The sequence below is a fragment of the Mirounga angustirostris genome, unplaced genomic scaffold, assembly GCF_029215605.1.
Source record: "Mirounga angustirostris isolate CCGP_5_RB_7025 unplaced genomic scaffold, mMirAng1.0.hap1 SCAF_6, whole genome shotgun sequence".
Classification (NCBI taxonomy): Eukaryota; Metazoa; Chordata; class Mammalia; order Carnivora; family Phocidae; genus Mirounga; species Mirounga angustirostris.
In genome coordinates this window covers 41,261,861-41,281,989 of record NW_026991714.1, presented here as the reverse complement: position 1 = coordinate 41,281,989, position 20,129 = coordinate 41,261,861, and the positions used below count along the sequence as shown (strand labels likewise).

At 35.8% G+C, this 20,129-nt stretch overlaps 1 protein-coding gene and 1 pseudogene across 1 annotated transcript in view; both read right to left on the bottom strand.

Annotated features, from left to right (window-relative positions):
- Nucleotides 1–20,129, bottom strand: part of XPR1 (xenotropic and polytropic retrovirus receptor 1) — a 242,817-nt gene that overhangs the window by 135,665 nt on the left and 87,023 nt on the right. The window lies entirely within an intron of this gene.
- Nucleotides 6,360–20,129, bottom strand: part of LOC129045878 (cullin-4A-like) — a 100,560-nt pseudogene continuing 86,790 nt past the window's right edge.

The window sequence follows — 20,129 nt, the reverse complement described above, 5'->3', positions numbered from 1 at the left end:
TACATTATGCTAGAGTCCTGTGCTAGGGCCTGCACACATGAATCTTGAAATGTCAAAATATCAATTACCATTTTAACAGAGCAAAGTTAGGCTCAAAGTGATTTGCCAGAAGTCAACTAAGTGGCAGAGTTAGGATTCAAATTCAGATTCCACTGCTAACATAATGTTCTTTCTACAGAACTATCTTGGGCTTTTGTTTTTAAATCATGAAAAGGAACTTTTAGATACCTGATACTTCTTTACTACATGGTACTTGTATCAACTTCTAAGTCTTAATGTTTTAATATCAAATTGGAGAATTATTTTTTAGTTCTACCATTCACTGTGTCTATCTAAAATCATTATCAGTAACCTTACCTTCATTTTTTTGAGTATTCTTCAAAAGTACATTGATACTGTTTGTGATGAGAATTAGTGACAAGCCAGAAGATCTATGATTTGGAAATTGCTGTGTTTTTAAAAAATATAACAGAATGCTCAATTTTACTGCACAATCAAGACATTTCAGAGGTACAGTCTATGAAAGAGGGTAGACTCTAGGATCTGTTAATCCTCAATTAAAATTACAGTCAATCAAACCTCTTCACAACAATCAAGATGTTTAACCAAGGTATATGGTAGAGCAATGAGGAAATTCCTAAAAATCTCCAAAGAATTATGATAGGAATAGTTACATATAGAAGTTGAAAATCAGGCAAGTTTCATATGCCAAAAATCAAGTATATAAGACTTTTGGTAAAAAGTTTCTATGGCTGGGGCACATGGGTGGCTCAGTCGTTAAGTGTCTACCTTCAGCTCAGGTCATGATCCCAGGGTCCTGGGATCGAGCCCCACATCGGGATCCCTGCTCAGCAGGAAGCCTGCTTCTCCCTCTTCCACTCCCCCTGCTTGTGTTCCCTCTCTCGCTGTGTCTCTCTCTGTCAAATACATAAATAAAATCTTCAAAAAAAAAAAAAAGTTTCTATGGCTAAAGCTCTCAGAAAACATAAAGAATAGAGACATACCAATATTGTCTAATGTTTTCTGGTAAACTTTCATATCCAAATCATTTTAACCTCTATGATGAAACTATACCAAAAGAACCAACAAATTTAGCCATATAATTTATAAGAGAGAGAATAAATAATCCTTTTAAAAATTTAGTCATCTAAGCTAACTACTATTCTTTATTTTGTCATGTTTCTTCTGTTCTTATTTATAACCAAAACTCCTTTTCCATCCCACTGCATCTTCTGCCAGCCAAGGTTAGCATTCAAGTCTGCAAGTAAATGTTAATTATTAATACAATAAACATTCAACTTTCATATGAAGCTTCAATCTTATTTTCTCTCATACTCATACATATCTCCTTCCTCTTTTTCCATTACTAAGTGTCACAGATGATGCTATCATTACATTGCTTTCTATATTTATAAGGGTCCAAGCTCATATCCCCAGACTTAGGGGCGACACATTTATTCCCCTTAGACATTAACTCTTCCTTTCTCCTTCTTCCTTGATGGAAACAAATTTCAACAGTCTATAGGAAAGATGAGCTCAGCAACCCTTATACATTTAAAATTATAGACATGCTGATGAGATTTATTTCAATGATTATTGCCATCTGCTCTTTCTATTTTTACAGGAAAGAGGATCTGCCACTACAAATTGAACTATTAGTTCACTTAAATTATTCTACCTCTGAAAGTGACCTACATTTAATTTTCCAGGAAATGTATAAAACAGTAATGCATTGTGACAACTATATTATGGAAGAACACACAAAATTTTAAAATGCTATCAGTGGGTTTGTCTGTTTTATAAGTAAATCTTACTTGGCTCACAAAATAAATCTACTAATATAAAATATGTCTTAAATTTTTAAACAGCAGCAGATAAAAGATGTAGCTTAAAAGAAGCTTCAAAGAAATAGCTTCAGTTTTCTGTAAAAAATTAGAAACTTACATTTCCTAATACATTCATTCCAAGTATTATTTCCTAGGTACTGATATGAAAGGCATGTTTTGAATGACTGGCCTTATTAGAAAAGCTATACCAAAGAGTTCCTCTATTTACTAATAGCAAGAAAATTTGGTCATTATGATCTCAAATTAAGGAAATTACTATTGATTAGACAAAAAAATACATAAATGAATAAGGAATGCCTTGTAGCTTGCAGGGTAGCAATTATAAAAAATATAGGCACATGGATCAGAAATGAAAAAAATTAATACTGTTTTTATTCACAGATAGCATAATGTGTATGTACCATGTATTCAGAAATCTATAAACACACTACTAGAACTAATAAGTGAACTTAACCAGGAAATTCAAATGTGTTTCTACATTCTAGCAACAAATGATTAGAAAATAAAATTTAAAAATATTATCATCTGTGTTTTCCTCACTCTTGAATAAAACTGTTAAAATGAAAAAATTATTATCTATGATAACATCAAAAATATGAAAAACTTAGGAATAGACTGGGCAAAATATATGTGCAAGATGTGTGCATAAAAGTGTAGAGAAAAAGGTGTGGAGAACTAAAACTACGTGGAAAACTAAAAACGTTGCAAAGACAAAGTAAACAAGACTTAAGTGGAGAAATACATCATGTTCATGGATTACAATGTTCAACATTGTTAATATGTCAATTCTCACCAAAATGATCTACAGATTTTTTAAAAAAGATTTTATTTATTTGACACACAGGCGGGGGGGGGGGGGGGAGGCGGGCAGAAGCAGACTCCCCGCTGAGCAGGGAGCCTGATGTGGGGCTCGATTCCAGGACCCTGGGATCATGACCTGAGCAGAAGGCAGACACTCAACCGACTGAGCCCCCAGGTGCTTCCGATCTACAGAATCAATGCAATCCCAATCAAAATCCCAGCAGGGTTTTTGTTTGTTGTTGTTTTTTTTTAACAAAACTTGACAAGATTTTAAAATTTATTTAGAAATGCAATAAACCTAAAATAGCCAAACAATTTTGAAAATGAAGAAAAAAGCTGGAAAATTTATACTGTCCGAGTTCAAGACTTACTATGAAGCTATAGTAATGAAGACAAGTGCTATACTGGCAGAAGGATAAAACCCTGTGGAATACAACAGAGTGCTCAGAAAGAGACCCACATATGTGTGTTCACTTCGTTTTCTACAAAGATGCCAACATAATTCAATCCTTCCTGTCTGTATTTGCAAACATACGTGAGGAGGAAACACTATTACTCTATGTTATTCTTCTGGAAGTAATAGGATTAAAACGTGTAAAGGCTTACTTTTCCCTGATTAGTAACTATTAAATCCACAGAGAAAGGTATCTCAATGTTTCATCTTCTCTATATTTAGCAATTAGTTTGTCTCCTTTGGGAGCTGGAAAGCAATCAGCTATGCACTACAGAAATACAGCTGCTTTTCTTTTATTTAAAATAGATGAAGGTAGGGGAAGTGAGAAGACTAACTATATGACCCCTACAATATACTGTTAATGTGTAAGGGGGGGGAAAAAAAAAAAACCTGTCAAACAGGAACGTTAAGAAATGTTTTATTCCAGACTAAAAATGGGAAGAAAAAAATCATCATAATGACAGAAAATATAAGGTTGTCAAAGAATCCATAATTTATCTTTGGAGTGAAAGAAAATCAGCCTGTGTCTGTAACCAGTGTTAAAATGTCTTTTGGGGGGGTGTCTGGGTGGCTCAGTCGTTAAGCATCTACCTTCAGCTCAGGTCATGATCCCAGGGTCCTGGAATGGAGCCCTACATCGGGCTCCCTGCTCCACGGGAGGCCTGCTTCTCCCTCTCCCACTCCCCTCTCTCACTGTGTCTCTCTCTGTCAAATAAATAAATAAAATCTTTTTTAAAAAAAATGGGTTTTTTTGTGTGTTTTTTTTTAAATAAAATCATTTCCTTATTGAAGTGGAAGGGGGACAGAGGGAGAAAAAGAACAAAAAGTTTCAAAATAAAAGCAAAAATTTAAATTACTCTTGGGAAAACATTTTCAAGAAAATGTTGACAAGTGCTATGATTCACAGTTGTTTTCAACATTCAATAAACATTATACTTTATGCTTCTAATGTCCCTCTTTGAAATATAATTGAGTACTGGTATTTTTACCTATTTTACCTAAAGCTCCCAACAATAGAATTCAAAAGAAAACCATACTCCCTCAAATCTTCATTTGTCCTTTTAACTAAGATATGTTTTAATACAGTGAAAGTGATAATACTGAAGAATATAATAGCCTTGAAGTTAAAGCCAGTCCTATTTTTATTTTCACCAATCCTGATTACACAAAATATGGAAAATATTTTGATTCTGTTTGAAAAGGCCAAAGGGGGGCGCCTGGGTGGCTCAGTTGGTTAAGCAACTGCCTTCGGCTCAGGTCATGATCCTGGAGTCCCGGGATCGAGTCCCGCATCGGGCTCCCTGCTCGGCGGGGGGTCTGCTTCTCCCTCTAACCCTCTTCCCTCTTGTGCTCTCTGTCTCTCATTCTCTCTGTCAAACGGATAAATAAAATCTTTAAAAAAAAAAAAAAAGAAAGAAAAGGCCAAAGGGGAGTAAAGGAGAGGAGAAAGTAGCATTTAATGAATGCCTATTCTGTGCTAGACACAGTGGTGTGCTGATAAATGTTTAACAATCAGCCCTTGGGTGTGTGTGTGTGTGTGTGTGTGTATGAAATGTGTGTTTATTATAAATTTTGAAGGCTGTAGGACACAATTTAAAAATTATAATAAGATATACAATACTCTTCATTGTAAATTTCTTAGAGCCAACTAATTCTCACAGAATGTTCTACTGATTTTGCCAAACTCCTGAGAAGCCAACTTAGGGTTGCAACAGATAAACAAATGTAATTCCAATCTTAATGTTATTTGATATTTTCATCTACATTAAAGAATAAAAGGAAAGTGAAACAACAATGATATATGTCATAACCTCACTTGTTCATCAATGATATAAGCAACCTCTTTGCTGAATTAGATAATACATGCACACCTTAGAGATACTAAGGGTTCGGTTCCAGACCACTGCAATAAAATTTATATTGCAAAAAAGCAAGTCAAACAAATGTTTTGGTTTCCTGGTGCATATAAAAATTATGTTTACACTATGCTGAAGTCTATTAAATGTGCAACAGCATTATGCCTTAAAAAAAAAAAAACACAATGTACATACTTTAATTAAAATACTTTACATGCTAAAACATTAGCTCTCAGCAAGTGGTATCTTTTTGCTGGTGGAAGGTCTTACCAGAGTGTTGATGGCTGCTGACTGGTCAGGGTGGTAGTTGCTGAAGGTTGGGATGGCTCAGGCAATTCTTTTATTTTTTTCTAAGGCCAATTAAACTAATTTTATTCAGAGTAAGTTTACATTAAGTTACAATATTAACAATCTCTAGAGACAAGGAACATAAAATTTAAGAAGTAAAATCTGTTTCTCTATATAAGCAATCAGTGGTTTCTGTGTGCTGTGGTCTAAATAAGTGATTACTCAGTCTCCCTCTTCCTCTAAACGCCTACTTACAGACCATATATTATAGAACACACAAATGAAAATTTACAAATATAGAAATAATGACAATACTTAATGGTGAGGATTTTCACATGCAAACCCATAAAATGCCATATTTTAAACACACATATTTCTAAAAGGGAGAAACTTTTTAATAACTTAGCATAAAATCAAATTATATAAACTTGGTATATTCCATAAAATATTGCTTTACACATTTATACCATCATCAAAATTCCTTTGGTAGCGTTTAATCAAAATGAAGCACACTACTATGTAATATATAAAGTACTCTTAAATGTTACTATAAAAGTATTTTTGTTACAGTTATGGCACCTATATATACACAAAATGTGAAACCAGGTGCCAACAAAATCCTTTTAATCTTTTAACAAAATAACTTCTGCTTCACAATATCAAGATTTTAATTCTCTTACAAAACTTTTTACAGTGGTTATAGCACAAAGAACAACGGCATAACTGTAAAAACAAACCAAACCTTATCAGAGCAATCATACAAATACTGCAATGAAAAAAATCAAACAGCAGTTACCCCAATGCAAAAAAAAGGGGCTGCTAGACTCAATCTTAGAAGAGTAAACACAAACACACTATCCCCTAAACTCCTAAACAAAAAATCCACAAACAACTCAGCAGAAGTAGAACAAAGATGCTCGTGGGTTCACCACAGCAAGCACACCTGACCTGGTGCTGTCCTGGCATACATGAGAGGTCTCACTGAGAAATCTTGCTCTAAAAAGTCATCAGAGTTTAAAATGTATGGAACATAAAGGAAACAAACAGATGCCAATATTTACGTCGCATAATTGATTAGCCAGCTTTTGACATTTTTTCCTCCTAACGCCCCCCAACAAAGGGCTCTTGTTTCTAAACTAAGTGTCCATCAACCAAGAGAGCCTGCCTTAGGAGTATACCAGTCATCTCTGCAGCCCATGAACACAGCATAGAGGGTCTTTTTAACTATGCATTCATGAGCACACACAGACACCAAACCAAACTTTTGGCTTTCTGTCACAAGAACTACATCTTACAAAGGAACCTCTTTTAACCAGTATCTTCTTGTCCAATCTTAAAGTCATTCTGCACAAAGCAACAAAAACAAAACAGCGAAAAGAGTTAAGAGGGAGAACTGGAGGGAAAGACACATACGCCATTTGCAAAACCTTATGCTTTGTGAAAGGTGATCCAAGAAACCATCTCTTTTCTTTCTAATCCAAAAGTCTTTGTGCTGGCTCAATCTCAGAAGTCTTGGAAATAGCACAGAAATGCTTCACTGCTCTGAAGATACATTCTAGTGTCTCGCTGAGAGAAAGCAGCTAGCCAATATATCAGGCCATGTAGTGGTGATTATCTCTCTCCATATAGTCTATCTACAAGAAATTCAATTCTTTTTTAAATCTCTAGACTTAACTGGAAATTTCGCTGATTATACAATTTAGAAACTAGAAGATTATGATGAAGAGTCTTTCTCATCTTCATTATTCTGACAATAGCAGGGTCAATCTGATACTGTCCTTCCTGAAACACTATCAGTGTTACTGACTTGTTCTTCAATGGTTTCCTTCATCTGGATCTAGCTGCTATTTGAAACAACTTGTATCTGAATTCCCCGTTGAACATGAATGTGTCCCCATCTTCCTCCTTTTGGGACTTTTAATCAGGATTCGTGCTTTGCCACAGGCCAGGGACTGTAATGTTCTTTGCAGTTCATTGTCCTCTATTCTCGTGGCCATTTTTATTTCTTCAAAACTGAAAGTACGCCTTTCACTGAACATGAGAAACACCAGTATCTGGAAGATGGACACCTGGAACTCCTTTCCTTCCTTAAACTTGCTTTTCAAACAGCATTCCCCAATGTAGTTTGCCACTGAAGTTTTCTACCACTGTGCTTTCTGAGATAAAATGTCTTAAACACTTCCTGAAGTTTAAACATTTCTAGAGTTAAATGCACTTCCATAGGTGTGTATGTCGGCCAGTATCTCATCATAAGTCTATTCACTGTTAGATCTACAGAGCCTGGGTCACTTTGATTCTGCATATACTGCTTGAAATGAACTATGATGTTCGTGGAGAGCTCCATGTCCTTGAACATGCCTTCCAGCTTGCTGGTGAAAGCAGCACCACATTCATGCTTTAGTTCTGACAACATAGATTTTTCAGCATCTACTGAGGCACTTTTTCCAATGAGGAGTCGTTTTGCCAAATCTTTTTTATAAAAGGCTTCAAAGAAATCTTTACTGTGAATGAACCTGAATATTATCATAAACTTGTCGAGAATCCTCTCCAGGTCTTCGTCTGTTGCTTCTTTACTACTTGCTCTTGATTTTGAATCAACATGCTTTACCATCAATTCTGTGGGCTTATCTGGCCTCTTGTTGATAAATGTTTCAAAGGATTCCTTCATCAAGTTGATGAACTTCTTGTGTCTCTGAAAGCACACTTCCATCACATGGTCCACACGATCCTTAAAATCTAGCAGGTCCTGTATCATAGCTTTGTCTTTTTCAGGACTGATAACAACTGTTGTCCCAAAAGTTTTGATGGGGTCACTCCAGCGCTGCAGCAGAATCTGCTGGCCATGCTTCACGCAGCTGACAGCTGGTATATCTGAGTGAGGTGGGCACTCTGTTCTCATCAAGGAGGTGGTCGAGCCCTTTCTACAGAATTGCTGTTCAATGTTCTCCTAATTGTTTCTCTATATAAGCAATCAGTGGTTTCTGTGTGCTGTGGTCTAAATAAGTGATTACTCAGTCTCCCTCTTCCTCTAAACGCCTACTTATATGGTTAAGATATTCTGGCCTTCTGCAGCATATAAACAATTAGTTTCTTCCAAAAGTTTCAGTTCAAATGAATCTTTATATACCTGGAGGTCAGAGAGCATACTCAGGAGACTTTTCAATAAACTCCAATAAACTTTGCTGCTTCGTTCAGTTAATAGCAGAATTCCATCAATATTTTTACTCTGAACCATTTTTATCACTAATGATACGGTTTCTAAAAAGTTCCAATCCCATATCCCAGATAGAAGGAAGCATGGAATTCTGAAGTACATAAGTGCGAAGCAAAACCAGGAAAATATTTCTGATCATGATCGTTTGTCTGCAATGATCTTGACAGCACGTGTTAATCTTCTTTAAAAATAAAACACTATCCGGTGAGTCTTCTCTAAACTGAAGGACCTGTGCTTGGACATGATCTTCACAGACCTGGCACAGCTATTTGTAGTGTGTTGAGGAAACTTTGTGAGAACAGATTTTCAACAGCTTGGTACTTTTTCCAGGTTCTGATGGAGATGATACTAGTATGGCTTTCACTGCCTCAAGAAGCTTCTGCCAGGTGTCCTGAATTTTAGGCAGTTTAGGCCTGTCTCAGAAATTCTTGATCACTAATTTCTTAGAGCCACTGCTACCCCCAGGTTTGGAGGTGATGGCGGCCACTGTGAGGGACACGGATGTGGTGAGGCCGTTGGTGTTCCCAACGAGCACTGAGTGGTTGGCCTTCCTGTGGATCTTGTCAGCCATGGTTGCAGCCAGGAGGCAGCAGGAGACTGCCCCGTCCCACCCTGACTGGCCACCCAACTACCAATGCCCAACAGCTCTGGCAATTCTTAAAATAAGACAACAATGAAGTCTGCCACACTGATTGATTCTTCCTTTCACAAATGCTTTCTCTGTAGCATGTGATGCTACTTGACAGCATTTTACCTGCAGGAGAACATCTTTCAAAACTGGAGTCAATCCTCCCAAATTCTGCCACTGTTTTATCAACTATGTTTATGTAATATTCTAAATCTTTTGTTGTCATTTCAACAATCTTCACAGCATCTTCACCAGGAGTAGATTCCGTCTCAAGAAACCCCTGTCTTTGCTCATCCATAGGAAGTAACTCCTCATCTGTTAAAGTTTTATCATGAAATTGAAGCAATTCAAATAATAATGAAAATATTTGAAGTATCACAAGAATTATCAAAATGTGACACAAAGATATGAAGTGAGCAAATGCCATTGGAAAAAATAATGCAAATAAACTTGCTTAATGTAGGGTTGCCACAAACCTTCAGTTTGTAAAAAATGCAGTATCTGTGAAGCTCAATAAAGTGCAATAAAATGAGGTAAGCCTGTAGTTTAGAATATTTCCTCAACTTTTGTGTTACTAACAACAGCCAATGGATACAACAAACTTTTTTTAAAAAAAGATTTTATTTTAGAGAGAGAATGTGCACACGCACGTGTGTGCATGTAAGGAGGAATGAGGGAGAGGGAGAGAGAATCCCAAGCAGACTCCACCCTAAGCAGGGAACCTGAGGTGGAGCTCGATCCCATGACCCCGAAATCAAAACCTGAGCTGAAACCAAGAGTCAGAGGCTTAACTGACTGTGCCACCCAGGTGCCCCCAGATACAACAAACTTTTAAGTTTAATCTGCTTTATTGATATTTTCTCCATCACTTTCTTAAATCTAGACATCCAACAAAACAATAAATCAAGCTCTGGTTTGTGCTATTTACCAGTTTCTGTGGTATGAATACCATCATGACACATTTCAAGCTACCAATGTAAACACACTGAACACAGAGCTGAAAAGAGATAGGCAATAGCATATCATTATATGGTATTTCACCACACAGCTATAACAGACATATATAATGTACAGGGTAGCAAAATAGCTAGGAATTGATGAGTTTTCAGCATTTATACTTTGCTTTTTTTTTAAGATTTTATTTATTTATTTTAGTAACAGAAAGCACATGAGCAGGGGGAGGAGCAGGGGGAAGGAAGGAGGGGGAAAGAATCTCATGCAGACTCCACACTAAGCGTGGAGCCCCCTGTGGGGCTCCATCTTATAAACCTGAGATCATGACCTGAGCCGAAACCAACAGTCAGGCACTCAACCGAATGAGCCACCCAGGTGCCCCTACTGCCTTTGTTTTTAACATAATTTAATTCTAAAGTTTGTGTAATTTAATTTTTAATGATGGCTGTGTTTAACAGCTCATAAGATATCTAAAATTTTAACAATCAGCTCTTATGGGGGGGTACAAGCCAGCTCCAGTACACCACTGAGTGGATATTATATAAATGTTTCACAAACAAGGGAACTGAAACTTAGCAGTGATTTGTTTAGGATCACATGGTTGGTAAATGGTAACACTGTGATTCCAGCTGGGGTATGACAGACTCCAAATGTCTGCTGTTATCATACCAGATTATCAAAGATATAATTTATACCAAACTTTAAAATTAAAAGTCATATAAGGATGTTTTTCTTTGCAATATTTGAGTGTATACCTGTTTTTGTTGTCCTGATTTCAAAGAACAGACACTCTAATCACTTATGTTGCTTTTCTTTTATCCATTTTTTTGCACCCTATCACCTGAGAAATTCCTTGGTAGTGGTGGCAGTAACAACGGTAACAATAGGGACCTGCAGAACCTAAAACACTGAAAGAAGGAAGGACCCGTTTCTCTCTCTGCCCTTCCACTGCTTGGCCTCAGACACTGGCAAAGTCACAAGAACTGCTCAGCAACATGGGATAAATAAATCCTTAGTTATCTGACCAGAGAACAAAAAAGAGGAACTCCAAAAAACTAGAAAGTACCAAGGACAACGCACAGAGAAAAGACCTTGGGAAAGCAAGCCCATAAAGTTATTTATGAATTCCTGGGATCACCTGCAAGTTGCATATGTGAAAATCTGAGCCTAAACCTCATACCATAGACATTGAGAAGTGTACAGATACCAGGCTGCCACTGGTTGACAATACACACAGGACATATCTGAGGAGCACAACAAAGGCTTTGAAAAAGGCACTAACATAAAAATCACAAACCACAGAAGGTGAAGTTCATACTTGTGTCAACCTGAACAAATCAGTCTTCTGTATAGAAAAACATTCAAAAACAAAAACAAATCAAAACAAAACACACACACACACACACACACACAAAAGAAAAACATTCTATACAGGATATAAGCAAGACCTTAGATCTCATATCATAATATTCAAAATGCCCAAGACACAATCCAAAATTCCCTGGCATACAAATACCCAGGAAAATCTCAACATGCATGAGAAAGACAACAGACACCAACTTCAAGATAACACAGATGTTCGAATTATGTTACAAAAACTATTATAAAAATGCTTCATCGAATAAGGGCAAATATTCTTGAGAGGAAGGGAAAGACAGAAAGCTCTAGCACACAAACAAACAGAGGATAAAAAGAAAAATCAAATCAAAAGTTTAAAAGTGAAAACAGCAACGGAAATAAAACTTCACTAAAGGGGTCCAACAAAAGAACAGAGATGTCAGAGGAGTCAGTACACCTGAAGGCAGATCAATAGAAATTATCCAATCTGAACCACAGAGAAAAGTAAAATGGGAGGACGGATGAAAGAGCTCCCTACCTTTGACCTCCATGGAGGGGAGAGGCTGGGAGGTGGTCAATGGTTTAATCAACCATGATAATAGAACCTCCAAAAAAAATCCCAAATGAAGGGGTTCCAAGAGCTTCAGGTTGGTGAATGCATCCATATGCCAGGAGGGTAGTGCACTCCAACTCCATGGTAACAGAAGCTCCTGTGCTTGGGATGCTTCCAGACCTTGCTCTTTGTACCTCTTCATCTGGCATCATTGTTCATCTGTATCCTTTATAGTACCCTTTGTAATTAACTGGTAATAAATACAGTATTTTCCTGAGTTTTGTGAGCAGTTTTACCAAATTACTGAACCTGAGGAGGGGGTTTTGGGAATCCTAATTTGTAGCCAAGTCAGACAGAAGTATGGGTACCCTGGGGACCCACTACTTGCTATTGGCATCTGCATTTGAAGGCAGTCTTGTAAGATTAAGACCTTAATATATGGGTTTCTAACTCTAGGTAGAATTAGAAGTGCATTAAATTGTAGAAAAGCAGTTTGTATCCACAGAGAATTAGAGAATTGCTTGGTGTGGGAAACCCACACAGTTAGTGTCAGAAGTGTTTTGAGCAGAGAAAACTATTTTCTTTTAACCTCAAATGAGATCTGAAGAAATACATGCCTACAGACCACAATCAAACTGCAAAAACTAAAACTAAAAATAAACTCTTGAAAGTAACCAGAGAAAAACAACTCATTAGTTATTATAGAACAACAATTTGAATAACTGAGGATTTCTTATCGGAAATCAGAGGCCAATTCATATTTTTCTTTTCTTTTTTTTAAGATTTTATTTCAGAGAAAGAGAGAGCACAAGCAGGGGGAGGGGCAGAAGGAGAGGCAGGCTCCCCACTGAGCAGGGAGCCAGATACAGGGCTTGATCCCAGGACCCTGGGATCATGACCCGAGCCAAAAGCAGACACCTAACCAACTGAGCCACCCAGGTGCCCCGGTGAATTCATATTTTTCAAGAACACCAAAAAAAAAATCAACCCAGAATACATATCCAGTGAATATATCCTTCAGGAATGAAGGTGAAACAAAGGTAATCTCAATGGAAGAAAATACAAGGGAATTTGTTCCCAGGAGACTACTCTTAAAAAAAAAAAAAAAGTTAAAGGAAATTTTTTCAGATAGAAGAGAAATAATGCCAATAGAAACCAAGAACTTCAGCAATTAAGAAAAAGCAACAGAAGTGATAAATATTTAGGTACATGTAATGAACTATTCTTCTGTTCTTTAAAATGTTTGACAGTCAAAAAAAAATTATGACCTTTTCTAACAGAGTTTTCAATGTATGCTGATGTAATATATAAGACAACTACAGCATAAAGGGGAAAAGGGAAAGAGACTTATTTGGTGTTAAGGTTTCTACACTCCAAATAAAATTGTAAAATATTGATTTTAAATTGTGAAAGGTAAAGTATATATATTGTAATCCCTAGAGCAACCATTTTTAAAAACCAAAACTACAGAAATAGAAATGGTTAAAAATATAATAGAAAAATTAAAACAGAATTCTAAGTATATTCAAATAACTTGCCTCCTCAAAAAAAAAAAAAAAAAAAAGGAAAGAGGAAAAAGGGATGAAAAACATGGAGAAAAATAAAAAATCAAATAATAAAGAGATCCAATTCCAAACAACAATGATCACATTAAACATAAATGACCTATCTAAAACACCAATTAAAAGATAAGATTGTCACAATAAGTATTAAAAAATTATCTAACTATATTCTGTGTCTACAAGAAACTCACCTTACACATAATGATATAAATAGTTTTAAAGTAAAAGGACAGAAAAATACATACCATGCAAACACTGATTAAAAGGAAGATCAAGTCACTATATTAATATCAAAGTAGACTTCAGACCCAAGACAATTACCAGGTATGAAATTCATCACATTATGAAACAAGCCAATTCATCAAGAATTCATAAATTCCTAGATGTGTATGTATCTAATAATGAGAGTTTCAAAATACATGAAGCCAAAATTTATAAAACCAAAAGGAGAAATAGACAAATCCACAATTATAGTGGAGGTTTCAACATAATCTCCTTCAGTAATCAGTAAAATGAGCAGGCAGAAAATTAACAAGAACATACAGAAACTGAACAATAACATCAACCAACTGGATCTGGCATTTCAAGAACACTCCACCCAACATCATTTTATTCTTTTCAAAATGTACACGGAACATTCACCAGGATAGACCCTATCCTATGTCATAAAATAAGCTTTAGCAAATTCAGAAGAATTGAAATTATATAAAGTATGTCCCTCTAACGCATAAAAGAATTAGAAATTAATAAAAAGATAGCAACAAAATCTCCAAACACACGGAAATCAAGTTCACTTCTAGATAACCCACAGGTGTAAAAGGAATCAAGGGAAATAAAAATATTTTGAACTGAATGAAAATGAAACTACAACATACCAAATTTGAGAAATATACCAAAGTAGTATCTAGAGGGAAATTTATGGTATAAAATGTTTATACGGGAAAAGAAGAAAGGTCTCAAATCAATAATCTAAACTTTCACATTAAGAAACTAAAAAAATGAACAAAATATATTCAAGGCAATCAAAATAATGGAAAAAACAGAAATCGCTCAAATTGAAAACAAAAAAACTCAATAATCAGTGAAATCAAAAGCTAGCTCTTTATAAATAGATTTTTTAAAAAGTCAAGCAAAACTAACAGAAAAAAGAAGACACAAATGACCAGCATTTAATATGAAATAGGGGATATAACTACATCCCCCAGACATTAAAAAGATAATAGAGAAATAGTACAAACAATTCTATGCACATAAATTCAACACCTCAGATGAAATGGACCAATTCCTGGAAAACCACAAAATGCCAAAATTCACACCAAATGAAATAGATAACCTAAGGAGTCTTATAACTGCTAAAGAAATTGGATAATCACAAAAACAATTCTCTTCCAAAAACAAAATCTCTATACCCAAATGGTTTCAATTGTGAATTCTACAAAATATTTAATGAAGAATACCAAACTATGAGATCTCTTCCAAAAAACAGAAGAGAATACTTCCCAACTCATTTTAGGATAATGATGTTAACCTGATACCAAAACTAGACAGATGGCACAGGCAAAGATAACTAGACTAATACCCTTCTTGGATAGAAATTTTTAAAATCCTCAACAAACTATTAGATAATTTAATCCAGCAGTATATAGAAACAATAATCCACCATGACTAAGTGGGGTAGATCTCAGGAATGTTAAAAATAATGCAATGTTCGAAACTCAAGCAATGTAGTCCACCCTATTAACAGTAAAAAAAATATATAAACCACATGATCATATCATCTGATGCAGAAAAGGCATCTAATAAAATTCCATGTCCTTCAACAGTAAAACCATTTAGCAAACTAGAAATAGAAGGAAATTTCCAAATCTGATAAAAAGGCATCTCTGGGGGTAAAATATCAGCTAACAATATACTTAATGGTGAAGACTAGGATGAGAATAAGGAAAAAGGATGGCCACTCTCACCATACCTATACAACATCATACTGGAAGTGTTGGTCAGTGCAATAATTTAAGAAAAAGAAAGAAAAGGCATACAGATTGGAAAGGAAGACATAAAACTGCCCCTATTCTCAGATAATATATGTAGACAATCCCAAGGAATTTACTAAGAACCCCTAAAACTCTTAAGTGAGTTTTCAGTCACAGGATACAAGGTCAATACACACACACAAAAAAATCAATCATATTTTTATATACCAGCGATGAACAACTGGCAAATTAAATTTAAAAACCAACACCAGTGGCTCAGTAGGTTGAGTGTCAGACTCTTGATTTCAACTGGGATCATGATCTCAGGGTCATGAGATTGAGCCCCATGTCAGGCTCCACGCTCAGCAGGGCATCTGCCTGAGATTCTCTCCCTCGCCTTCTCCCTCTCATGCTCTCTCTCACTCTCTCTAAAAGAAATAAATCAATCTTAAAAAAAAAAGAAAACCAACACTATTTACAATAGCTTTAACAAAAGGAAACAATCAGGTATAAATTTATAAAATATGTATAGGATCTGTACCTTGAAAACTATAAACCATTAATGAAATATATAAAAGAAGACCTAATGGAGAGACTTACCACAGGTCATGGACTGAAGACTCAACAGTAAAGAAGTCAACTCTCCCCAAATTGATCCACATATTTAACATACTTCCAATCATTATGCCAGGAGGATTTTTTTTGTACATATAGATAAACTGAGTCTAAAATTCATATTGAAAGGTGAAAGAACTAGAAAAACCATTAAATTTCTGAAGAAGAACAAGAAAGTCAGAGAAATCAGTTTCTGATTGCATACTAGGATACTGGCAAAAGGATGGACAGAAACAGAGAAGAGTGAAAAAGAATGGAGTCCAGAAATAGATCCCTCCAAAATTTGGCAAATTAATCCTTGACAAAGGTACAAAGGCAATTCAAACGAGAAAGAAGAGTCTTCCCAGCAAATCATATTAGAACAAGTGAACAACCCATATGTAAGAAAATGAACTGGCCTAAACCTCACACCTTCTATAAAAATTAACTCAAATGAGATAACAGAACTAAATGTAAAACTGTAAAACTTTTAGAAGAGAATAAAGGAGAAAATCTTTGTGACCAGAGGTTAGGCAAAGAAATCTTAAGGATGATACCAAAACGATAAAACTGAAAAATGGGACTTAATCAAAATTCAAAACTTCGCTGTGTAAAGGACATTGTTAAAAGAATGAAAAGACGGGGCATCTGGGTGGCTCAGTCAGTTAAGCATCTGCCTTCGGCTCAGGTCATTAACCCTAACCCAGAGTCCTGGGATCGAGCCCCGCACTGGGCTCCTTGCTCAGAAAGGAGTCTACTTCTCTCTCTCCCTCTGTCCCTACCCCTGCTCATTCTCTCTCTCTATTGCACAAATAAGTAAAATCTTAAAAAAAATAATAAAATTAAAAAAAAGAATGAAAAGGCAAGCTACAGACTGGGAGAAAATATTTGCAGTACACGTAATTAACAAAGGACCTGTATCCAGAATACTTTCAACACTCAATAGGAAGAATATGGACAACACAAATAAAAAATGGACAAACAACTAGCAAACAGAAATGGCAAGTGAAAAGACACTCAACACCATTAGCCACTACAGAAATGCAAAAGAAAACCACAGTGATGAAAATGTTCTAAACTTAAGATTGTGGTGATGCTTGCACTACTCTGAATATACTAAAAACATCTAAATTGTACACTTTGAGTAATTTTATGTTATGTAAATTATAAGAAAGACTCTACAAAACAGAACTACAATGAGATACCATTTACACACATATTAGAATGGCTAAAATAAAAAATACTGTGTCAAGCGTTGGCAAAGATACAGAACAACTGGAACTCACATGTTGCCAATGGAAATGCAAAATGAAACAGCCACTCTGGAAAACACTTTGGCAGTTTCTTATAAAGTTAAACATAGACTTACCAAATGACCCAGCAATCCCACTCCTGAGTATCTAGAGAAATAAAAAACTTACATTCACACAAAAACCTGTAATAAAAGGAATGGATTATTGATACAAGTAAAAAGTTTCATACTTACACAGTATGAAAGAAGCCAGTATCCAAAAGTTACATACATATTATTCTACTTATCAGACACTCTCAAAAAGACAAAACCATAGTGATGGGAAATGGGGTCTATATGTAGGAGGAGAGTGTGACTGCACAGGGATAGCTAAAGGATTTTGGGGTGATAGAACTATTCCGTACCCTGATTGTGGTGGTGACTACACATATTTTACATATGTTAAAATTCACAGAACTGTACACCCCACAAAAGTAAACCTTACTGTATATTATCTTAAAAAATAAAATTTAAAATGTCAAGCAGGGACACCTGGGTGGCTCAGTCGGTTAAGCATCTACCTTCGGCTCAGGTCATGATCCCAAGGTTCTGGGACCGAGTCCTGCACCGGGCTCCTTGCTCAGTGGGGAGCCTGCTTCTCCCTCTGCCTGCCACTCCCCTTGCTTGTATGCACTCTCTCTCTCTTTCTGAAAATAAATTAAAAAAAAAAAAATCAAATGTCAAGCAATCAAATAACCATATCAATTTATATTATCACTATTGCAAGAGACCATTTCCCAGCAAGGAGAGACATGAAACAAAAAGGAAGAAAATAATTTTTGACAAATCCTTTGTTTTAAAAAATGCCATTTCAGGTAATATATAACCCGAATTTTCTCCAGTCTTACCAGCCTCTTGGTGTATTAGTACTAACTCCAATGTTTACAACCTATTGTGTCCTTACTTGCATAATATCTCATATCTCCTTTTGGTCTCCACTCCCCCCACTCCCACCCCGGTTATTTGAGAGAGATGTTCTTATGTTCTTCACATCCTGTCCCTATTTTCTTGATGGCCAATTCTTATAAAGTCACTTAAGGGAACTACTTCACCATTGCTACTGCTGACCTTCCAAACCTGCAAATCCTTAAAAGGTTCCTTTAGTCCTCAATATATAAGAGACATGCTAGGTTTCCTACAGAGATGAGAAGAATGCCCTCTTACTGTAATTGTTTCAGGTCTCTTGAACGTGTCATGCTCAACTCTAGATTCTGGTACATGCTCTTTCCTCAACTTGAAAAACTTCCCCACCTTTTTCCTAGCTCATTCATCCTCCAAATGTCAGCCAAAACATTAATACCTTAACACAACATTCTCTGACCCTCCCAGATTATGTTAAATTCCCTTGTCATATTATTTTATAGCACTGTGTATTTCTTTTTCGCAATGCTTACATACGTTTAATTACTTATTTAAAATCACTGCTGGGTTACAGACTCCATGTGGACAGGGCAAGTGTCTATTTTGTTCATTTGCCATGACTAGTATATGGTAGTCACACAAGACTGACTGGCTATTGTATACTTTGAGAGGTAATGATCTCTCTATCCCTGGAGGTGTGAAAAGAAGACTGTGTGACCATCTCAATAATAATGTAGAAGAGATTCATGAAATGGATGGGGGATGAAATTAGAAGACCTTCAAAATCCTCTGAAACACCTTACTATAGTGTGAATTACAAAATTTCACATAATTAGAATACAATGGAACATATAATAAAACTATTCTGAACATAATTTATTCCTTACTATCTTACTTATAAGTCAATTTTTAAAACTAGTGCCTCAGTTATTAAGAGTGAAGGCAATATAAATTAATGTAACTAATTATCATTATATTGTAGATGAAGGAAATCATTAGGAGGGAGTTCAAGTTAAGAGAATGTCAGCTGATCTGCTCTCACCCTTTGATCAATCAATAAAAATATTTAATGTCTATACAAATCAAAGACTTCAAGTTCTGGTGAGACATAGTATTAGTACGAATGTACCTAAAGATGTTTAAAATAAAAATTCTGAACAATATTTAAAAATTTAAAGGACAAAGCTCAATCTTCTCCTCCCAACTGAATTAACAGATGTTGCCTGTTTTTGTTCTGAATACATATCATCTCATAGAATTAATTATTTAGCTAATATTTTCTTTCTTATGAAATCTGGTGTTAATTGGAAATCAATTTTTCTTAAGTCTAAACAAGTTAAATGTTTAGAGAGAGCCATAATGTAATACCCAAATCTGTTTAAAATCATTTAAAAAGACACTATTTGATCAGTTTTCAAATAGACTTGGACTATCAAATACAGAACAGACACATTCTGTCTGACAATATGTATTTCTGAATTCAAGTGGGATTTTGCAATTCAACGGGCATTATTCAATGAAGTCACATTAAAAACATATTAAAGATCAAATCTCCCTTCTGAGTAGTAAAGAGAACTAAATTGTACCTCTGTCATTCCTCACTGGCTCATTACAGACAAGGATCTCAAGATGCTTAACTAATTACATCTGCAAAGACCAAATAAATAGAAGTTACAAATTTCCAATAAAGGTCACATTCTAAGGTTAATCTTCTTGTGTAACTTCCCTTTTTTTTTTTTTTAAAGATTTTATTTATTTATTTGACAGAGAGAGAGACAGCGAGAAAGAGAAACAAGCAGGGGGAGTGGGAGAGGGAGAAGCAGGCTGCCCGCCAAGCAGGGAGCCTGATGCGGGGCTCAATCCCAGGACCCTGGGATCATGACCTGAGCTGAAGGCAGACGCTTAATGACTGAGCCAC